The 20,660-nt window shown below is 53.5% G+C and overlaps 1 pseudogene; it reads left to right on the forward strand.

The window, feature by feature from the left end:
- Window positions 1–1,250: 1,250 nt before the first annotated feature.
- The window catches only part of LOC109684472 (G protein-coupled receptor kinase 3-like), a 29,352-nt pseudogene continuing 9,942 nt past the window's right edge, over window positions 1,251–20,660 (forward strand).

The following is a 20,660-nucleotide window of genomic DNA, read 5'->3' on the forward strand; positions in this document are numbered from 1 at the left end:
TGGCAGCCCTGAGCCTGCTGAGATGCAGTGCAGCCAGAGGAGGGGACAGGTCTGTTTCTGCCCGCCTGCCTCATGGTTTGTGCCTGGTGCCTGCCCCCTCATGGCCAGCATGTCTGCCAGCTCTGCCGTGGTCCTGTGCAGTCGCCTGCTCTCAGGAGTCAGTGGGAAGGGGACAGCAGGTCCTTGGTGATGTCGGCCTCTTGGTTCTTCTGGAGACAGCCTTGTCCTCTGGGCAGGCCACCAGCTGGCCCAGGCTCCTGCCATCATCAGCCCTTGCTGTCTGCCCTGAGCAGACAGTAGTTCATGTGGCATTTCAGCCATCGCCATGTCAGTTAAGACTGTCCAGTGACTTCCTGTTGTGAATCAGGGAGCTCCAGTGTGGACCCTCAGGGTCAGACATCCCTCTGCCCTCCACACACACCGTGTCCTGTGTCTGTCCGTAGTCCTTGCAGGACTGGCTGGGCTCTGACACTGTCACCCGAAACCCCTCGAGTCAGGGGAGCTTGTGCCCCTGTTAACTGCACTCTCGTAGGTGAGGTCAACCTTGACCATCCCCAGAGGGAGGCACCATGTGTCCTGGGCAGTGTGGGAGTGGCTGCCTGGTGGGCACATTTCCCAGAGCAGGTGGCCACATGTCACAGGTGTGCCCAGGCCCTTGCCGCAGGCCTCTTCCTGGCTCTACATTAACCTTAGCTTTTCAGTCTTGCCTTTGTGTTAAAGTGATTTCTGGAAAGAGTTGGGAACATTTTCCATCCAGGCCCTTCTGTTGCCAGCTCAGAGCGATGGGGCCATGTCCACGTCCAGGCCAGGGTACGCTTCCTCACACAGTGTTTGAAGTGCTGCCTTTGAGGTGACCTTTCTGTGAATGCTTTTGTAGTGCTGAAAACCCAGAGTGGTAGTTTAGTGGTTAATTCCTCACTGTGGCACTCCCTGTGGCTGATTTTCACAAGTCTCTGCAGGAGTCCTGACCGTGTTTTCCTCCTGTCACTTTGGGAAGGCTGTGGCTCAGAGCCCAGCAGAGCCCTTTGACCTGACCTGTAGCCAAGTTTAGGTATGATTTGTTTGGAGAGACGGCTGGTGAGGACGGATGGTGGGCCTCATGTGTTGTGAGACATGTCAGTGACAGTCACCCCAGGGCATCGGCAGGTTCTAGGACGGTATGACCCAAGAGTGGCACCTTTACATTGCAGATAAAGGAGTATGAGAAGCTGGACAACGAGGAAGACCGCCTGTATCTGAGCTGGCAGATCTATGATGCCTACATCATGAAGGAGATCCTGTCCTGTTCACATGTAGGTGCTTTGTCCTGTCGCAACACGTCCTCCTGTTGTTATGTCCTTCTGTCGCGACACGTCAGGGTGTCTGAGAGACACGGTCAGTGTTTCCAGCGTGAGCAACATGGAAGGAACCTGTTTAAACATTGAAAAATGCATACCCGGGATGGGGTGGAGTTCTTGTGCCCTCTTGTTTTGTGACAGGAGTCTCACGTAGCCCAGGGTAGCCCAGAACTCGCCGTCCTCCTGCCTCACTCTCCGAGTGCTGGGATTACAGGCATGCACCAGTGTGCCAGACTCTTTCTTCTGCTCTGCCAGTTGTTCCTTGTAATTCTGGCACAGAACCTGTTGTGTCAGGTTCTCTTAATATATTTCCAGAACCTGATACTCTCACTGCAAAAAATGGCTGGAATCACATGACTAATTTGGACCAGCTGAAGAGAAAGTCTCGGTCTAGACTTCGTAAAGGAAGCCCATTTGTGGTCCTTGCCTGTGCTTGACCACCGAGCAGCATGGCACGAGCTTAGTTTTAATTTAGCTCACTTTAACAATTAGGCCGATCAAAATTGGACAAATGCAAACCTTAAATAACTTCTTCAGGTTAATTGCGGGTATAACTGATAGGTTAATTTTGCTCCCGAATGTTAAGTAATAGGTAAAATCAATGTTTTCTTTGTAAATAAGATACTCTAAGTTGGCCATGAGGGTAAACTAGGTTCTTAGGAAATTATTTCCAGAAGGTAGAATAATGAAAATCACCACTTCAAAACACCTGCACATTAATTAAGGCTTTTTCAAAGGTACAGCTGACAGACCTGACCAACTCTGTCCAGCACAGTAGCCACTGGCCCTGTGTTTTAAAATCAGGTTGGGGACACACAGGTGACCACATTTGCATCTGGCAGAAAGCCGATTGGTGGCCCTGGTCATGGTAGATGGCTCACCATAGTGCCACACCGTTGTGCCTCGGTGCTCAGAGTGCGGTCACAGTTCTTACCGCCATGGCTTTGATCTGGCAGAGGAAGACACCTGAGCTGGGACAAGTCCCTGGCACTGTCGCCTCGCTGCATGGCTGGGTCGGCATCCCCGGAGGACGCATGGGGAGCTGGTGAACTTGGCTGTTACGGAGCCCCACCGTCAGCTGGGCTAAGCGGCGTGAGGTGGTGTTTAAAGCAATTTTCCTGACAATTTAAAGTTGTGATCATGGATTATAGTTTGTTCTTCACGTCGTTGCCCAGCTCTGCCCTGGGGAGCTGCAGGGAGTCTGGGTACCCAGAGCCTCTGGTGCCACCTCCTCGGGCCGAGCCTCTGCAGTCCTGCATCTGGTTCTGAGCATGAGTTCCTGCATTCGTTTTTATATAGGAGACTTTTTACCTTTGCGGATCACCTGGACAGGTGACAGTAGGGTCATCCAACCCCTCTGACCACTGGCCCCTTGACCTCGAGGGGGGAGACTTGTCTGCTGCCCATCCAGGCACATGGACACGCAGAGGGACGAGCCACAGGTTTTAAGAATCCTGCTGAGAGTTTCCTAGGCTACCATCTAGGGCTTGACGTGCTGAACTACCTGCTGTGTGTTCCGTGATGTGCAGTTTTGTTACTTTTTATTGCTAAAAAAAATACCCTTTGATTTTTTTTAAAGCCATTTGCAAAGAAAGCTGTAGAATACGTACAAAGTCACCTAGACAAGAAACAAGTGACATCAACTCTTTTTCAGGTAAGATGAAATTCCTTTGCAATAAGTGTATCTGATTTGTTCTGTGGGGCTAGGCGACACTTTTTGGCATGTGTGAACGCAGTGTAGGAGCTGTTTTGGGAACTGTGCTCTCTCTGGATGACCAGAGCTGGTCCTGGCCATCTTCTCACTGTCACCTATTCTCTACCCAAGAGCCTGGTCTTCCTGGAAAAAGCCAGGAGCCATCTTCATGGTGCCAAGGTGCAAATCCTTCCAGGGAGATGCATCTGACACTTTGGTGCCTGTGACAATCAGGGACCTAATGAGATTTATTTCCTTGTGTCAGATCTTGGTGCTTATGGTGATTGTTCTCAGATTATGTGGATTTATTTTCAAAGAACCAAGGTTTGCACACAGTGCAGGCCTACAGGGTTAAGTGACATCAGATTTGGCATCACCAGGACAAGGCCAGACATTTGAGGTCTGTGTTGATTATAAAAGGAAAGAGTGTCCTTGAGCTATGTACAAATGAAAGTAGTTAATTTATTCTTACGTTGGGTTATTTAGTCAATTACAGGGAGGTAAACTGATGTTGATTTGATGTCCTATGAGAACATTTATTTATGCAAAATTGAGGCCAGAGTTTTGGACCCCAGGTGTGTCTACCTGCTCCTAAACGCCAAATAATGAGGTGGCAATGGTGGAGGCAGAGAAAGGAGGTTTGTTTTATTACATGGCCCAGGACACGCCATGGGAAGAGGCAGAGAGAGAACTCAGCTCATCTTCAGCCATCTTCAGGTACAGACATGAGCTGCAGCTTTAAATAGAGAATTAGGGCAGGGGACAAAAGGTGTACAGAGTTAAACAGTCCCCGTCGTAGGTGTGTCCTGGTGGCTCTTCCCTCAGTCCTGGTTCTGTGAGGGTTCTGGAGCTGTTACTGTTGTCGTCACTTAGGGGAGCTGTGGCGCCTGTGAAGAGATTGCTTCTGCTCCAGGGAGCACAGTGTAGGCAGTACAGGTAACTGTCTGCATTTGGAGATTTGGAGATTTGGAGGGCATCTGTCCTGCCAGGCTCTGCGGTTCCCTTGGGGAAGTTTCAGGCCCTTGTCATAAAGATGTTTCCATCATTCCTGTCCTTCCTTGAGTCCAAGCTGATGGCAGGGGGAAGTGGCTCAGAGGGAGGGACGACAAGTACGAAATGGAGACAGAAGTGCCACGCTTTTTCCTTTCACTTAATTCCTGGCCCAAGAAAGGAGTCAGAGCTTTTTAGTAAAAGCAGTTCAAGTACCTGTTACAAAATGAAGCCGATTTCCTAGAGAGAAGGAAACGCCCATGGGCGTTAAGTGTTCATCAGAGTAATGAGATGGACCTTTCCTGAAGTGTAGGACCTGTGTGCATCATCCAGAAGATGCTAAGCGCTGGCCATCCAGTCTCGGGGGCTGCAGGACAGTCTTTGGGGTGCTAGGCGACTTCAACAGCCTCCAAACTCTAGTTTGCTCGCCTGTGAAGTGGGGTGATGCAGATTCCCCTAAAAAAGGTCCACGTGGCCTCCTTTACACTGGGCACTGGGTACTCCCATCTCAACATTCCCTGAATCTTACCCATTAGCAGGTATTTTACAGTCAGAAGGTGCAGTGTGAGCATTTGCCTTGTGTCATCTTCAGTGTGAGAATTTCAGTATTCAGCTGGCTGCCACGGTGCACCTAGAGCCGGAGGGTCCATTTCCTGTAATGCTGGTAAACTAGACCTTGTTACACGTGGCATATGAGGCAGTTTTCCATTACTGTACCAGGGTGCTTAAAGCTCAGCCCTTTATAAAGAAACAAGGTAAGCTTGATTGGAGGTCCACAAATGTAGCCTCTCTTGAGGCCCCTTGGCCAAGTCACACCATGGAGATGACGTGGCAGCAAGGAGAGGGCACATGGTGGACTGGAAGCCAGGGAGACAGGGAGGGACTAGAGGTGTCCTTCTGTGTGTGACCGTCCTCTCATGAGAACTAACTGGGGTCCCAGGAACCACATTGCCCCTTGTGAGGGCAGCGCCCCAGTGACCTCAGCACCTCCACGTGGCCACGCTGGGGACCACGCTCCCACACTGAGCCCTTGGGGGCCACTTGAGCTTCACTCAAGGTGTGCCAGGTGGGTTTCGTTGATCAGATTGTGTCAGCGAGGTAGATCAGCATGACCATTTTCACACTGCAGGGAACAGTAGATGCTGCCTCTTCAGGATTCCTTGTTAGAAATAAAAACACTGGTTTTGTTCACTTAAAAATGGACGAAGACAGTGTTCTGGTGGAATCGATTCTGGTGGGCGGTGCTCCTGCTCTGAGATGAAGGGGGCGTCACGTCAGCACAGCACACAGGCTTTAAATAAAAGCCGCACATTGCACGTCCTGTTTATAGAGATGCACTCACCCTACTCGGGCAGCATCCATAGCAAAACAGAAATACCCTGAAAGCAACAACGAAGTGTGTCACATTAAATTCCTCTTGCTGAGGGAGGAGTGAGGATAGGTAAGACACCTAAAAAACTAGCTAGCATTTGTTGCCCTTAACGCAGAGAAACTAAAGCAGATACCTTAAAGCAACTGAGGCCAATAGGAAAAGGGGAACAGGTACTAGAGAAAAGGTTAGATCAAAAAGAATTAACCTAGAAGGTAACACACATGCACAGGAAATTAATGTGAGTCAACTCCCTGTATAGCTATCCTTATCTCAACCAGCAAAAACCCTTGTTCCTTCCTATTATTGCTTATACTCTCTCTACAACAAAATTAGAAATAAGGGCAAAATAGTTTCTGCTGGGTATTGAGGGGGTGGGAGAGGGAGGGGGCGGAGTGGGTGGTAAGGGAGGGGGTGGGGGCAGGGGGGAGAAATGAACCAAGCCTTGTATGCACATATGAATAATAAAAGAAAAATGAAAAAAAAAAGAACTAATTTAATTTACTTAGATGGGCACTGTCCAATACTAGTTCTTGGACTGTGGAAATCTGTAATTTGTGCTGTCCACTAGAGTAACCACTGCCACATGTGGCTAGTGATCACTTGAGATGAGTCTGGTGTGAACAGGGAATTCATTTTTTAATTTTAGTTAGCTGTAACTGATTTATATTTGTAATTAAATAGCGATTGGATTGGATGTCATAAACTTGGTGGTATCATTCATGGAAAGATTTTTTACAACAGAAAACAAGTTGCCAAATAATGTGTGTGATCTTCTTTAAGTAAACATTTCACCTGTCCTCAATCCCATATAAATGATCTGATTCTATGCAGGTAGCTGTCTGGAAATGCACAGAAAATGGTCAGGAAGGCAACACAGAAAACTGACAGCACTGAGTACATGCAGGGAAGGTGATAACAGTGGGGCAGAGGAGGGAAAAGTTTGTGTATCATTTTGTGACTTTGCTTCTCATGTTTTGTTAGTCTTTTCAGAGGCCATGTATTCATGTGTCACTTGTATAATTAACGAAAAATAAAAAATGAAAAGCTAAAAGTAAAAAAAAAAAATTCCTCTTGCTGCACAATCAGCTTTGGAGATGAGTGGTTATGGAGAGGGTGAGGCTGGGAGGGATCCCAGCTGGCATGAGGCATCTAACATGCCAGCCCTGGGCGTGTCCTGCAAAGGTCTTCATGTATTGAATTATCGTGATAGCCTTGCAGCATGGACAGGGCTCCGTGTGTGGGGAGGGGTTACACACGGCCCCTCAGCTGCAGGGAGGCGTTGCACACGGCCTGTCTGCTGAACTTGGTTCTTTCATTTGCCTCCCTGGCGTTTCCTGGCTGTTGAATGTGGCAGTGTGGTGTGTTCGAATTCCTAGAGAGTTGCCTCTGGATGTTGGATGAAATAGCAAAGAACACTCATCAACATAACTGCTTTTGGAAATGGAGTCCCTATGGACTCACCCACTCTGATGCTCTCGCAGCTGAGGGGACATGGATAGACTCCGTGTGCTGCTGTGGAGTTGTAGGTATCAGCGCATGAGAGAACGAGAAAGAGAGAGAGAGAGAGAAAGGCAGAGCCTCCTTGAGACAGTGATGGGTTGTGAGGGTACAGGTGGCTTTGCCTAGTTGCCTCGCCAGTGTGGTGCTGCCCACTCTGTAGTGGGAAGCGAGGTCCCTGAGCAGCTGTGGCTTCTGTGGGTGCCCTGCCCAGCCGCCCGCTCGTTCACATGGTAAACTCTCAGAATGAACTGTGAAGACAGGAAACGTTACACGTCGCCTCATTCAACACACTAGGGTGTCAGACATTTTCCGGAAAGGCCTCACTGACTCTCCTCTGATCTGTGGAAATGCACTTTATAACTTCGTGGCTGGTGATGGGAAATTCATCACAGAACAGGAAGGAGCGTGGTGGGTTTGGGTCGTGGGGAAACCAGCCCAGAATTGAAGTCGGTTGCAGGCCCTCCTCCAGAGAGGGAGGAGCTCGCACCCTGGAGCCCTCACCTTCTCCCCAGAGGCCGGGGGACGCACCTGCTCATAGCCCCGCGGCCTCCTCGCCTGCAGGAGGAGGCTGAAACCCATGGTAAACACTGACTAAAGAGCATGGCTCTGCGTGGTTCATAAGTTGTGCCTCACTGTTCACAGCGTGCAGGGCAAAAGGAAAATGCAGGGACCTGTTTCCAAAAGTTATGAAGAATTTCAAGACAGTGGGAGGGGACCACTGATCCAGCCCTGGGACCCTGGGTGACACACAGCTTTGGCTATTTATAAGTGCATGTCACCCTGCCAGGAGCCACGCCAGCCAGTAGAGACACAGGGCCACCACTCAGCCTGCCCTGTCTTCAGGGAATCTAATGGTGGAGACACTCATGATGTGCTCCTGAGACCAGCCTGGTAGTGGGGCCTGCCAGCACGAGCACAGGGTGCTTTGAAGGGCACACCTGGCTCCCTCACCTGAGTCCCTCACCTCGGTCCCCCAGGGATCCCCTCAGGTCCCTGGTGCACTGGGCTGTGATCTCCACTCCCAGGCTGTCCTGTTCACGTGTGGTTTCTTTTTCTTCCTTTCCAGCCGTACGTAGAAGAAATCCGTGAAAGTCTGCGTGGTGACATTTTCCAAAGGTTCATGGAAAGGTACGGAGCTCCACGTGTGTGCCAGCCGGTCTGGGTGTGGGGGGTCACTGTGTCACCGTGTGCTGTCCTTCACTGGTTCACCCCTGGGCATTCATGGCTGTGATTGTGTGTTAGGCCTTGGTCAGGCCGTTTCCTCCTCACTGCAGCGCACACCCCGCGCTTGCACAACCTGACCTCCCTCGACCTTCAGTTCTGCTTCAACATGGTCTGAAACTCAACCAACCAGGGACCTCCCTGTCCACATGTCCCCAAGGGGGCTAGGCCTGAGCCATGGGCCAGAGAGGAGGCTTATGTCTGCTTGTGGTCGTGTGTGTCCTTTGTGTGCCTCCTAAGCACGTCTGGAGGATCACTCAGACATGCTGGCCGTGTGATGTCCTGAAGGCCTGAACGTGCCCATGTTCTCCCTCTGTCCTGGGGTTGGGGAGGAGCAGTGTGCACCTGAGTGACCCCAAGACCCAAGCCTGGACATCAGGGCCATCTGTGTCTCCCAAAGAGGAGCCTGACAGGATGGAGCTGAGCTTCTCTTATTGCCAACCCTCCGAGGCTCCTTGTGACTGTCACCTTCCACTCACCCCCAGCTCTGACCCCCCGAGTGGGTGATGAAAGACGTGGAGCAAGGCCAGGAGACCCAGGGGTTTTGAACATGGCTCTGGGCTTGGGTGAGGAGGGCAGCTCACGTGGCTGCGAAGACCGTATGCAGTGTCTCAGAGCAGGAGGTGACTTTGCCAGCCTCACACATGTTGGGAGCGCTGGGGAGAGCCCTAAAGTCACCGCAGAGGTTGCCGTGAGACTGCAACGGTTTCTCCTGGCTCTGCCTGTTCATTGTCAGCCTCAGAAATACTTGCACAGGGTCCTTCAGACCCTCGGGGACTGTGGCAGTCAACGTCCCTGGGCTTCTCGAGCCCCTCCTCCCTGCTCACCTTCTGTCCCTCTGCTTCACCCATGCTGAGGACTCTCAGCCTGTGTCAGAAATGGTGCTGGGCTGGGGGGTCGTCATCTCCAAGAACATCCTCCCTCTCTCTCTCTCTCTCTCTCTCATGCTGGGGGTGGAGCTCAGGCCTCACCCCACCCCATGCTACACATTCCTTTTGGACATTTATTTAATAAAACACACCTTTCCGAGGTGGGCATGGGGTGGACGCAGCAGCTTTGGCCTGGTGGTTGAGTAGGTCATGGAGCTGGAGGTCCGTGTGACACACGGCTCCTCGAGGCTGTGTCTGTGGGTCGGTGTGTGTCCTCATCTACCCTTTGTGTATCTCTGGGAGGCGGTGTGTTTGGTGTCCCCACTCTCTCCTGTGTGGCCCTGGCCAGGCCACTTCCATCTGTCCGTCTGCTCTGCCATGACCTGGGGTCACAGTCATCCCTATTCGCTCAAGGAGTCATTGGGAAGGCCTGGCACAGGATGAGTGTGGTGTTTAAGCACCTGCTCCTCTCAGATTATTTGTACAGTTCAGTTTTCTATAATTCAGAACCGCACTATCTAACGTGGTGGCCACTGGCCACATGTAGCCACCAACGCTCCGTGAGTGTGCCAGTCACCAGACCAAGTCCTGCAAATATAAACAAGAAAACAGGTGTCCCACTGATGACGTCCCCTTGGCCACATGCTGAACTCATCCCGGGATTACATAAAATATTAATTAAAATTGAGTAACGTTTGTGTCTTGTCCCTGCGGGACAGTGCTGACTCAGAAAAATGTCACCATAGCTGTAAGTGAAACGGGAATGCCAGCTCCGTCCCCGAGGCCACACGGGTACTGCCATTTGAGTTGTCCTGTAATGTCACCCTATCAACCCAGATAACTTGACATTTAACTGTTCAATAATCATTTGTGTTCTCTTTCAGTGACAAATTCACTAGATTTTGTCAGTGGAAAAACGTAGAATTAAATATTCATGTAAGTATCCTCTTTTTTCTTTTTAAAAAATAAAAGCCTTCTCTGGCTCAGTCTCCTGAGAAAATACTTCATACTGGACACAGGCTCCAAGGGGCACAGCCAAGGGGCACATCCCACACATAGGCTTTGTGTCCTGTGAAGCCTTTCTCCCTCACCCCATAAGTGATCGGCACCTCACGCAGCAGTGCGCCCAGTTACATAAGGAAGGGTTTCTGCTGAAATTTGTTGACCCTTTAACAAAGTCGGCGTGAAAACACCTGTCTTCTGAGCATAATTGACACACGACCTGATCTTTCTGTCCTGCTGTAAAGTTCCTTTTTTGTTATTATTGGATGTGATAATATGAGTTGGTGTCATCTCTTTGTCATTTTGAGAACAAGGAAAGTCACCTTCAAGTGCAGGTGTTTCCTCACAGCTCACTCCCACATTTCCCCCTGGTTTTTGGTTTTTTGTTTTTAACTATTTTTCTTGGGGCAGCTCTGTTGAAAGCAGAGTGTTTTGGCCTCCCCCTGCTGTCGTATCTCCTGGAGGAGTTAAAAGCAAGTAGCTGGAACTTCGTTTGTCAGAAAGTCCCCTTTCTTGCATCCTGCTCTTCAGTGTGTCCTCCTGGACTCTGAGTGTCAGCCCTGCAGTGTGTACTCCAATTGCAGCTGACGTGGGGACCTGGTGATTTAGGGGTTGTAAGGACCCAGGAAGCCTCTCCCTTAATTTGCCAGAATACATACACCATTATGTGACGGCCTATCACTGGGGATGCCATGCTTTTGTGCCTCTTAACATTTTCCTGGCTATATGCGTGGCAGAACCTAGCTGTGTGCTGTGTCATGTCACCCTTGTCCTGTCTCCTGCTCACGCCCAGCACAGGGCTGCCTCACTCATGTCCCAGTGAAGACTCCTATGGTGGCATCCTGGTCATCTGGCCCGTTCTGAAAACCCATCATATGGACCCTTGTCTATGCACCATAATGTCTTCTGGATGGGCTGGGCTGCCCCCAGCCTTGTGTCCTGCAGCTGGAGAGGAAAACAGTGTGGTGGCCTCTGATCCACCTGTCCTCCTCCTGTTCCCCCATGGAGGTGGACCATGGAGCCACAGACATCCTCTCCTCTTGGGTCCCGTCTCACGGCTTCCCTCAGTCACGGGTAGAACTGTCGTGTGTGTTTGGCGTGGAGTCTTCATGATGACCAGACTTCGGGTGATGTCACGTTTTCACCTTGCAGTTGACCATGAATGATTTCAGTGTGCATAGGATCATTGGTTGAGGAGGATTCGGGGAGGTGTACGGTTGCCGGAAAGTGGACACAGGGAACGTGTAAACTTCGTCCTCACTGTCTCTCCACAGCCACTCAGGGCCTTCTTCTGTCACTATAGAAAATCCCTGGGTAGAACCAGGAAACCTGTGATCACATCCTGAAGAAATTCCCACAGAAAGCAGACTGTGCCTTGCTGAGCACAGGGAACAAGGACCTGGGCCTGACTCTCCTTTTGTAGGGCCACCCCAAGAGCTGGGGTCCAGAGGTGAACGAGGGGCAGTGAATGCTAACAGCTAGGGGCATGGGACCTGGGACACACTGGGAGGGAGTCGAGGTATTGTCTTCTGAATGGAGGCTAGCCTGTGATCAGCGAGGACGGTGAGGTCAGGTGAGGAGGTGAGGTGCAGGTGAGGTGAGGTGAAGGTGGGGAGGTGAGGTGCAGGTGGGGGGTGAGGTGCAGGTGAGGAGGTGAGGTGTGAGGAGGTGAGGTGCAGGTGAGGTGATGTGAACTGGGGAGGTGAGGTGCAGGTGGGGTGAGGTGTGCAGGTGGGGAGGTGAGGTGCAGGTGAGGTGAGGTGCAGGTGGGGAGGTGAGGTGCAGGTGAGGTGAGGTGCAGGTGGAGAGGTGAGGTGCAGGTGAGGAGGTGAGGTGCAGGTGAGGTGAGGTGCAGGTGGGGAGGTGAGGTGCAGGTGGAGAGGTGAGGTGCAGGTGGAGAGGTGAGGTGCAGGTGAGGAGGTGAGGTGCAGGTGAGGTGAGGTGCAGGTGGGGGGGTGAGGTGCAGGTGAGGTGGGGTGCAGGTGGGGAGGTGAGGTGCAGGTGAGGTGAGGTGCAGGTGGAGAGGTGAGGTGCAGGTGGAGAGGTGAGCTGCAGGTGAGGAGGTGAGGTGCAGGTGAGGAGGTGAGGTACAGGTGAGGTGAGGTGAAGTGGGGAGGTGCAGGTGGCGGTGAGGTGTGCAAGTCAGGGGGTGAGGTGCAGGTGAGGTGAGGAGGTGAGGTCAGTTGAGGTGAGGTCAGGTGGGGAGGTGAGGTCAGGTGAGGAGGTAAGCAGTGCAGGAGTCCAGGCAGAGACGTCTTTCTGGAAAGCCAGTAGCACAGTTCCTAAGTGTGGGAATTTGTTTTCTCTCTCTTTTTTTTTTTTTTAGTGGACTGGGGTTTAAACTCAGGGCTTCCCACTGGAAAGCAGGTGCTCTACCTCTTAAGCCACCCCTGCAGTCCCTTTTGCTTTGGTAGTTTTGGTGATGGAGTTTCTTGAACTATTTGCCCAGGCTGGCCTTGGACCTCAGTCTCCTGACCTCAGCCTCCCAAGTAAGTGAGATTACAGGCATGGGTCACCAATGGCTGGCTTTGTTTTCTCTTTCATTAGAAGGTATTTCTGAGAACAAAACAGAGTGAACAAAGAGGTTTGTAAGCCCAGAATCAGAGGTGTGAGTAGTGACAGACTAGGGGGAGCGGGGTGTGTGGGGCCAGTGACAGGTGTCTGGGCCAGCCAAGAAGACACACTGGGTGTCACACACATCCTCTGTCCCCGCCTGTGCCTGGAGCTGCAGCTTTGCCAGGCTCTGCCTTCTGTGTCCCACAGGTCCCTCGGTGGCTTTTCATTATCTGGGGATGGACATCATCCTTCACCTGTTTGGACAGTGGTCACCTTCCTGCCTGGGCCCTGTGCAGGGGAACCTGAGGCCAGGCGCTCAGAAGTTGGAGTCTGGGGTCATCTAATGACTGGGACCCTGGTGTTGGGTCCTGGTGTGGGCTCACCAGGGCAGGCCAACTCCCACAGTCTTCTGGACAGTCCGTGACCTGTCTGGGTGTCTGTAGCCTGGTCTGTTTTAAGGAGGGCAGTAGTTACGTGGATGATGGCTGTCGTCTTTGGGGCGTGCTTGTCCCTCCGTGAGTGCTGGGGAGTAGAACTTTGCTCATAGGACCAGGCAGGAGAGCTCATGGGCTGCTTCCTCTCTGGACATCTCCCCTGGTGATGACAGAGATGTCTTCAGTGTGACCTGACTCTTCTCCCGCAGTACCTGGTCGCCACTTGTCTCTGTACCCACTGCCGAGTCCACAGGAGCCATGCACGGCGTGGCGTGGTGTGCCGCCATGGGCTCGGAAGCCATCTTTGTTCTCCAGGTATGCCATGAAGTGCCTGGAGAAGAAGAGAGTGAAGCTGAAGCAGGGGGAGACACTGGCCCTGAATGAGTGCGTCATGCTGGCCCTGGTCAGCACCGGCGTGAGTACCCTTGCCCTCTGGCGCCTTCACCGCGGCCTGGGCTTTGTAGTGTGGTGTTTGTTTTGGGGTGCTGGCTTCAAACTCAGGGCCTCATCTGCTTCACAGCAGGACGACCTGCACAGCTGCCTAAAATGTGGCCTTGTGTTTCACTCGGTGTTGGCGGTCAGGAAGCCCAGCTGTCCCCGCCATGCACAGGGCACCTGCAGTGCCCAGTCCCTCGCCCTTGACCTTGACCACCTTCTTCCAGAGTGAGGCAGCCCAGGTAGCAGAAGTAACCGTGAGAATAAGTCACTTGACCAGTGACAATGGACTAGGTGCCGGGAAGGACTGACTCAGGAGGGAAGCTGCTCCTGCCCTTCACGAGCAAGCCAGAGGAAGGAGGGACTGTCACTTCCAAGCTGTCCTCCTGGCTGGCACTTCAGTCCACACCACTGTGGACAGGGTCATCTCTGTCCCCTGGTGGACATTTGGTTTGTGTGTCAAGCCAGTCTTCTTTTCAGCTCGGTCTCCCCTTTTCATTTGCAAAGTGGCTTCCCACTAGTGTCACTTGGAGGTGTTGTGGCCTCGCTTGTCACCTGTGTGCATTGCACTCTGCTGTATACTATTCTAGCTCCAGTCCTAACTGCTTCTAGAAGGGCCGTGTGCTGTTGGAGCAAACCAGTGTGATTTAGCTGAGCTGTGACAAGTGACAGCACTGTGGCTATAAATAACTTATGGTGGCCTTGCCCTGCAGTCTTTCAAGCAAGGTCACCACTGTGCATGAGGGACTAAGGTGGTCCTGCTGGGTGGAACCAGGTGGCCACGTATGTGCTGGTGTCACTGGGAGTGGTCTCTTCCTCCAGTTCTGCTGTGATGGCTGGCCCCAAGTTTCAAAGTTCCACTCACTGTAAATTATGAGTAGTTATGAAAACATTAATTTTTAATGAATTACCTCAAAGCCCATTTATTCTCACAAAGCCTGTGGGGAAATGCTGGGATGTTGGGAAAGTCCAAGGCAAGTTTTTGTGGCATGGAAGCTCAAGCCTGGAGATTCCCCATGGGTCCTGCCTGGGAAGAAAGTAGAGATGGGGTCATGCTGGGCCATACTGTGAACTAGTTTGAAGGGATCACTATGTTTTAGTCAAGTATTGATCCGTATGTGTTTGAAAGTTTATTCACACGTGGTTTGAGCTGGAGAGTTGGAGTGGTTATTTGGGACTGGCTTTGCTGACCCAAGGCCACTCTGGTGGGTTTTCAGTACATGAGATTTGAATTTTGATGGCCGATGGCCATGAGACTGGGTGTCCAAGGCCAGAGAAGCTGAGGCAGCCACCCTGCTATTGTTTTCCCTGGAAGCTTGCTCTGGTCTCTGGGTCGTCCTGTCCCCATCAAAGCGTCCTTCCCTGGTGAGACTGCAGGGGCTCCTGTCCTGAGTCTTCTGCAGGGCAGAGGGGGAAATGCGTGGTCTGAGAACCAGGATCAGCACATATGTTTGTCCATCCATAGGTGAGGTGAGCACTCTGCCTGTCCAGACATGTGGTCACACAGGCACAGTTGCAGTAACAGTCATGGCCTCTTTTCTCCTCTTGCCTGCCAGACCCTGCAGGCTGAGTTGTCAGTGAACACTGGGTCTGGGGCGGTAGCAGCCTGTCTGAGTCCCCAGCCCCACAGAAGGGCAGGGGAATTGAGAACGGGCACCCGGGGCCGAGGGGCTGGAGAGTCACACACCAAACCCAACCCACATTGCTCCGAGGCCAGCAGCCAGGGTCTGAGGTTCCACAGCAGCCAGGGTGGCTGTGATGGGCTGCAAATGTGAACTGTGCTCTGCCACAATGCGGACATGACTTCCTGGTCCTCCCCTGTGGCTTCATGGCCCCGGTGCAGTGCTGCTCCTAAGAGGAGGGCTGGAGTCCAGCCTGCCCAGCCGAGGGTCTCCGTGAAACTCCCTGTTGGCACAGCCAGGCAGACCCTCCGACCTGGCGCCTTTTCCCTCAGTGAACTGCCGCCCAGGGTCCTGACTCCACGGGAAGCTCACCTGGCACCTGCTGGCCGGAGGGATGGCCTGCAGACCACAGGCTTGGAGACCCCCTGCCTTTTTCCCTCACCACATCCTGATAATACAGTGGGCTTTAGTTAACTGAGAAAACAGGGTTTGTCCAATGACCACCCAAGTGGGGGAGCAGCTGAACCCCATCCCGACCTGCGCAGGGCCTGGGGGTCCCAGGGATGGTGGGGGGAGGGGGTCTGTGTGGTCATGGAGTGGAAGCCACAGGGCAGGCAGGGGATGCCCAGGGAGGCCCAGGTGGGTTTGCTGCTGGCTGAAGTCAGGTCCTTGCCCCTCCCCTCCAGGGGCCAGGCTGTGTCTGGTGTCACCTGTCACCAGGCACACAGTAAGTGCTGCGGGCAGCCTTGCATCGGCTCCGGCCGGCACTTTGCAGGGCAGGAGCATCCCAGGATACTGTTGTGAGCTGTGGGAAGCCACATTGGGACTTGCTCAAGGCTTCGTGGGTCAAGGTGGAGGCCTAGTGGGAAGCAGGGCTCAGTGGAGCCTGCTGGACTGGCCAGGGCATCATCACCCTGCTGGCCATGCCTGCCTTGTCAGGACAGGTGGAGGGGCAGACACCAGAGCTCTCTGTGACCTCAGGCAAGTCGTTTCCCCTCGGGCCTGACTTTCCTGTCTTCAAAATACAGAAGTCGGAGCAGGTGGATTCCTTGTCTTTAGAGCCCTTCCTGCTCAGGGAGCCTGTGGCTCCAAATCTAAAATTCAACTTCAATCTTAGATAATATCTTAATAGGGCTGTGTGCCATCATGTTCAAAAATCCCTCACGGGATCACTTGTCCCCTGGTAGCATCACGGGAGTGCAGTTGCCAGCTGCAGTGGGGGACACCTGGGTCCCCTACTTGTCTGTCCACCCCTCAGGAGCAAGAGTCTGTGGGGACCCAGCCGAGGAAGAGCAGGTATTTGAAGTGGAACATGCCAGCCACCCCAGAAGGGCAGTAGGAGAGAGGCTTGGGGACACGGGACCGGGGCATGGAGGGGAGGGTCAGCTGTAAGCAGGCCGGGGACCCAGAAAGGCCACAAGCCTCCTAGCAGAAGGGCAGTTCTGCATTTTGTCTGCTGAAGGCGAATGCTTGGGGCCAGTAAATACTCACAGCCCGTCAGCAGAACGCTGAGGAAGACCCGGGGGTTCTGAGGTCACCTGGGGTGATTTTCCACGAAGACTTAGGGAAACCAAGTTCTGGTTCACTCATGTTTCCTAGTACAAGTGGGAGTACATGGTGTGTGTGGGAGTGTGGGGGGATGTGGGTGGAGGGGCATGAGGACCGTGTGTTTGTGGGCGTGAGAGTGTGGGGGGCATTTGGGGGTGTATGGGGGCATGTATGAGAGTGGGGGGAGGAGGGTGTGTGTGGGGTGTGTGTGGGGTGTGTGTGGGGGTGTGAGTGTGGGTGTGAGTGTGGGGGTGAGTGTGGGGGTGAGAGTGTGGGGGTGAGTGGGGGTAAGTGTGGGGGTGAGTGTGGGTGTGAGTGTGGGGGTGAGAGTGTGGGTGTGAGTGTGGGGGTGAGAGTGTGGGGGTAAGTGTGTGGGTGAATGTGTGGGGGTGAGTGTAGGGGTGAGAGTGTGGGAGTGAGTGTGGGTGTGAGTGTGGGGGTGAGAGTGTGGGGGTGAGTGTGGGGGTGAGTGTGGGGGTGAGAGTGTGGGGGTGAGTGTGGGTGTGTGTGGGGGTAAGTGTGGGGTGAGAGTGTGGGTGTGAGTGTGGGTGTGTGTGGGGGTAAGTGTGGGGGTGAATGTGTGGGGGTGAGTGTAGGGGTGAGAGTGTGGGGGTGAGTGTGGGGTGAGTGTGGGGGTGAGAGTGTGGGGGTAAGTGTGGGGGTGAATGTGTGGGGGTGAGTGTAGGGGTGAGTGTGGGGGTGTGAGTGTGTGGGGGTCGTATGGGGGGCATACATGAGAGTGCGGGGAGGAGGGTGTGTGTGGGGTGTGTGGGGGTGTGAGTGTGTGGGGGTGAGAGTGTGGGGGTGAGAGTGGGGGTTAGTGTGGGGGGTGAGAGTGTGGGGGTCGTATGGGGGTGTATGGGGGGTGTATATGAGAGTGCGGGGAGGAGGGTGTGTGGGGTGAGTGTGTGGGGTTGTGTGTGGGGGTGAGAGTGTGGGGGTCGTATGGGGGGCATACATGAGAGTGCGGGGAGGAGGGTGTGTGTGGGGTGTGTGGGGGTGAGAGTGTGTGGGGGTGAGAGTGTGTGGGGGTGAGAGTGTGGGGGTCGTATGGGGGTGTATGGGGGGCATACATGAGAGTGCGGGGAGGAGGGTGTGTGTGGGGTGTGTGGGGGTGAGTGTGTGGGGGTGAGTGTGGGGGTGAGGGTGGGGGTTAGTGTGGGGGTGTGAGTGTGTGGGGGTGAGAGTGTGGGGGTCGTATGGGGGTGTATGGGGGTGTACATGAGAGTGGGGGGAGGAGGGTGTGTTGGGTGAGTGTGTGGGAGTGAGTGTGGGGGTCGTATGGGGGTGTTTGGGGGCATAAATGAGAATGGGGGAGGAGGATGTGTGTGGGGTGTGTGTGGGGGTGAGAGTGTGGGGGTGAGAGTGGGGGTTAGTGTGTTGGTGTGAGTGTGTGTGGGTGAGAGTGTGGGGGTCGTATGGGGGTGTATATGAGAGTGCGGGGAGGAGGGTGTGTGTGGGGTGTGTGGGGGTGAGAGTGTGTGGGGGTGAGAGTGTGTGGGGGTGAGAGTGTGTGGGGGTGTGAGTGTGTGGGGGTGAGAGTGTGGGGGTTGTATGGGGGTGTATGGGGGTGTATATGAGAGTGGGGGAGGAGGATGTGTTGGGGTGAGTGTGGGGATGTGGGGTGTTAACAGAATCACCCATGTGCCTTTTTAACCACACAAGAGCTGCTCGCTACTGTTGGGACTGATAGCTCACAGTCTGCAGAGAACGTGACATGGAAGCCGCCATTTTAAAATATGAATCTCTCTGGTGGCAAACACATGTGGTCCACAAGAGTCTAAACAGACGTGTGGCGCTCAGAGAGCTGACACCGTCAAAGGGAACAGATGCGTGTGGCTGGCACTAGGTCGCGATGGAAGACTGCCAGGATTCCAAAATCTCCTCTCACAGCCCCCACCCCATCATGAGGTCCTGGAATTTGAACTCAGGGCCTCTCGCATGCCAGGCAGGTGCTCTGCCACTTGAGCTGTTCCCCAGCCCTTTTGCTTTTGAGGTAGGGCCTCGCGCCTTCGCCTGAGCTGGTGTAGGACCGCACCCTCCCATCTCCACCTCCTGAGCAAGTGGAGTGCAAGCGTGGGCTGCCAGGCCTGCTTGTTCTGAGACGGGTCTCATGCTTTCGCCTGGACTGGCCTAGGATCTTTGTGTCCACCTTCCAAGTAGCTGGGATTACAGGTGTACACCACACACCTGGCTCCTCCTTGCACCCATTTGAGTTGCTAGCCCCATACCTGAGCTAACTGCTCCCCAAGTTCTGACCCAGTAGTGTAGCTGTTAACTTACACCTTTGGCATCAAGTGTCAGATGTTGCCCGTGGCAGTGGCTTGTTCTGTAGGGGATGTCAGGGATCAGCCAGTCTAGCTGTGGTCTTTCTGTGTTCGGCCCATGAGCTAAGGATGGCCTGCATGGTCTTAAGGAGTGTAAGGCGCATAAGCAGAGAAGAGTGCACAAAAGTGACCACAGGACGCCAGGAACACTGAACTGCTTGCTGCTTGTGCACCGTCCTCTGCTGACAGATACGAGGTCTTCCCCACATTGGCTGGCGTCCACACTCTGTACCTGGAAGGTGGACCGATAGCTGTGCCCCTTGGGGTGCAGGCGAGGTCCAGCCATGGTGAGCACAAGCTCACAATTGGCCACAGTACCCATACCTGGTCACCCCACAGCCAGGTGTGGAGGCTCCGGCCACTCCATGCCATCCACTCAATGCTGCCCACTTTGCATGTTGGCAGTTGGCGTGGCCAGGGGCGTTCACCTCAGCTTTGTGACCCTTGCTGGTGGCAGGTGTCCTTGGACACAGGAGAACACAGGTCCTCCGTTCATTCACAGATTGCAGTCTTCTGCCCTGTGGTTTGGTGTTTTCTGATGAGCCGAGTCTGCGTTTCCTCTTAGTATAGTTTGTTGGTGTTTCTGTGGCTCGTGTGTTCCGTGGCCTGTCGTGAAGTCCTCGCTTGCTGTGAGATCCTGAGGGATCTCTTGTGTCATCTCACCAGCTCGATCGTCTGTCTGTCTTCCAGGTTCAGAGTGACAGACATCCAGGTGGTGACATTGGTGTGCGGTTTGTGTTGTATTGTGGTTTCTGTGTGGCGCAGATGCCTCAGGATCCGTGATGGAGAGCGCCGCCCTTTTCTTCCCTCACTCGCACCTTCATCTGCTGTGGCCGTTTGTCTGTCTCAGGATCCTGTCTTCTGCCCGTGCTCTGTGTCTGTGACCCCATGCCACGCTGGCCGCCATAGGATAAGTCTGGGAGTTTGTCGCTGTAAGTCCCCACCTCAGTTTTCTTCACGCACATCTGGATTTTCTTGGCTCTTTACATTCATGTACATCTTTAAGTCAGCTTGTCACTGTCATTTTAACTAAGGTCCCACGGAATCTCAGGTTAGTTAGGATGTGTGAGTTCTGCTCAGCATTGGGCTACGCCTCCCTGACTATGGTATCTTTTCCACTTTCAAAAGCTGATTTAATTTGTTCCTGGTGATTAAACCAGTGCTGTCCCTGCTGTGGTGCAGTTCTTCCATTTCAGAGGTAGAGGTGGAAATGGGTGTCTGATTGGCCAAGGGGACTATAGCTCACCGTGTCTCTGTCCCTGTCTTTCAAGATGGAGGCAATGAGAAGTCACACAACCCGTGGGGGACGGCCTCGTCACCTGCTCCAGTGATCACATCATTTGTCACATGTGACCACAGCCAGATCTGCCAACCCTGACGTCTGTGGTCATTGTGCGGGTGTTGCACCCAGTGTGTGGATGGTGGCGTTGGGTGGGGATGAACTCACCAGATGTGCCCACCTTCTCACCAGCCATGTCCTCCCTCTAGGACTGTCCCTTCATCGTCTGCATGACGTACGCCTTCCACACGCCCAACAAGCTCTGCTTCATCCTCGACCTCATGAATGGTAAGTGACCCAATGCTCGCTCCGTCCGTCCGCCAGTCTGTTCATCTGAGCACGTGCTGTGGGCAGGCTGAAGCCTCATGTCTTTTCTACAGTCACGTTCCCCTTCAGTTGTCAGTCACGATTCATTTCACAACCTGCACCGTGGTTTCCCCGTGGTCTGCCTGTCTCTCCTTAGAAGCTGGAGTCC

The sequence above is a fragment of the Castor canadensis genome, chromosome 18 (genome assembly GCF_047511655.1).
Source record: "Castor canadensis chromosome 18, mCasCan1.hap1v2, whole genome shotgun sequence".
In the NCBI taxonomy this organism is placed as follows: Eukaryota; Metazoa; Chordata; class Mammalia; order Rodentia; family Castoridae; genus Castor; species Castor canadensis.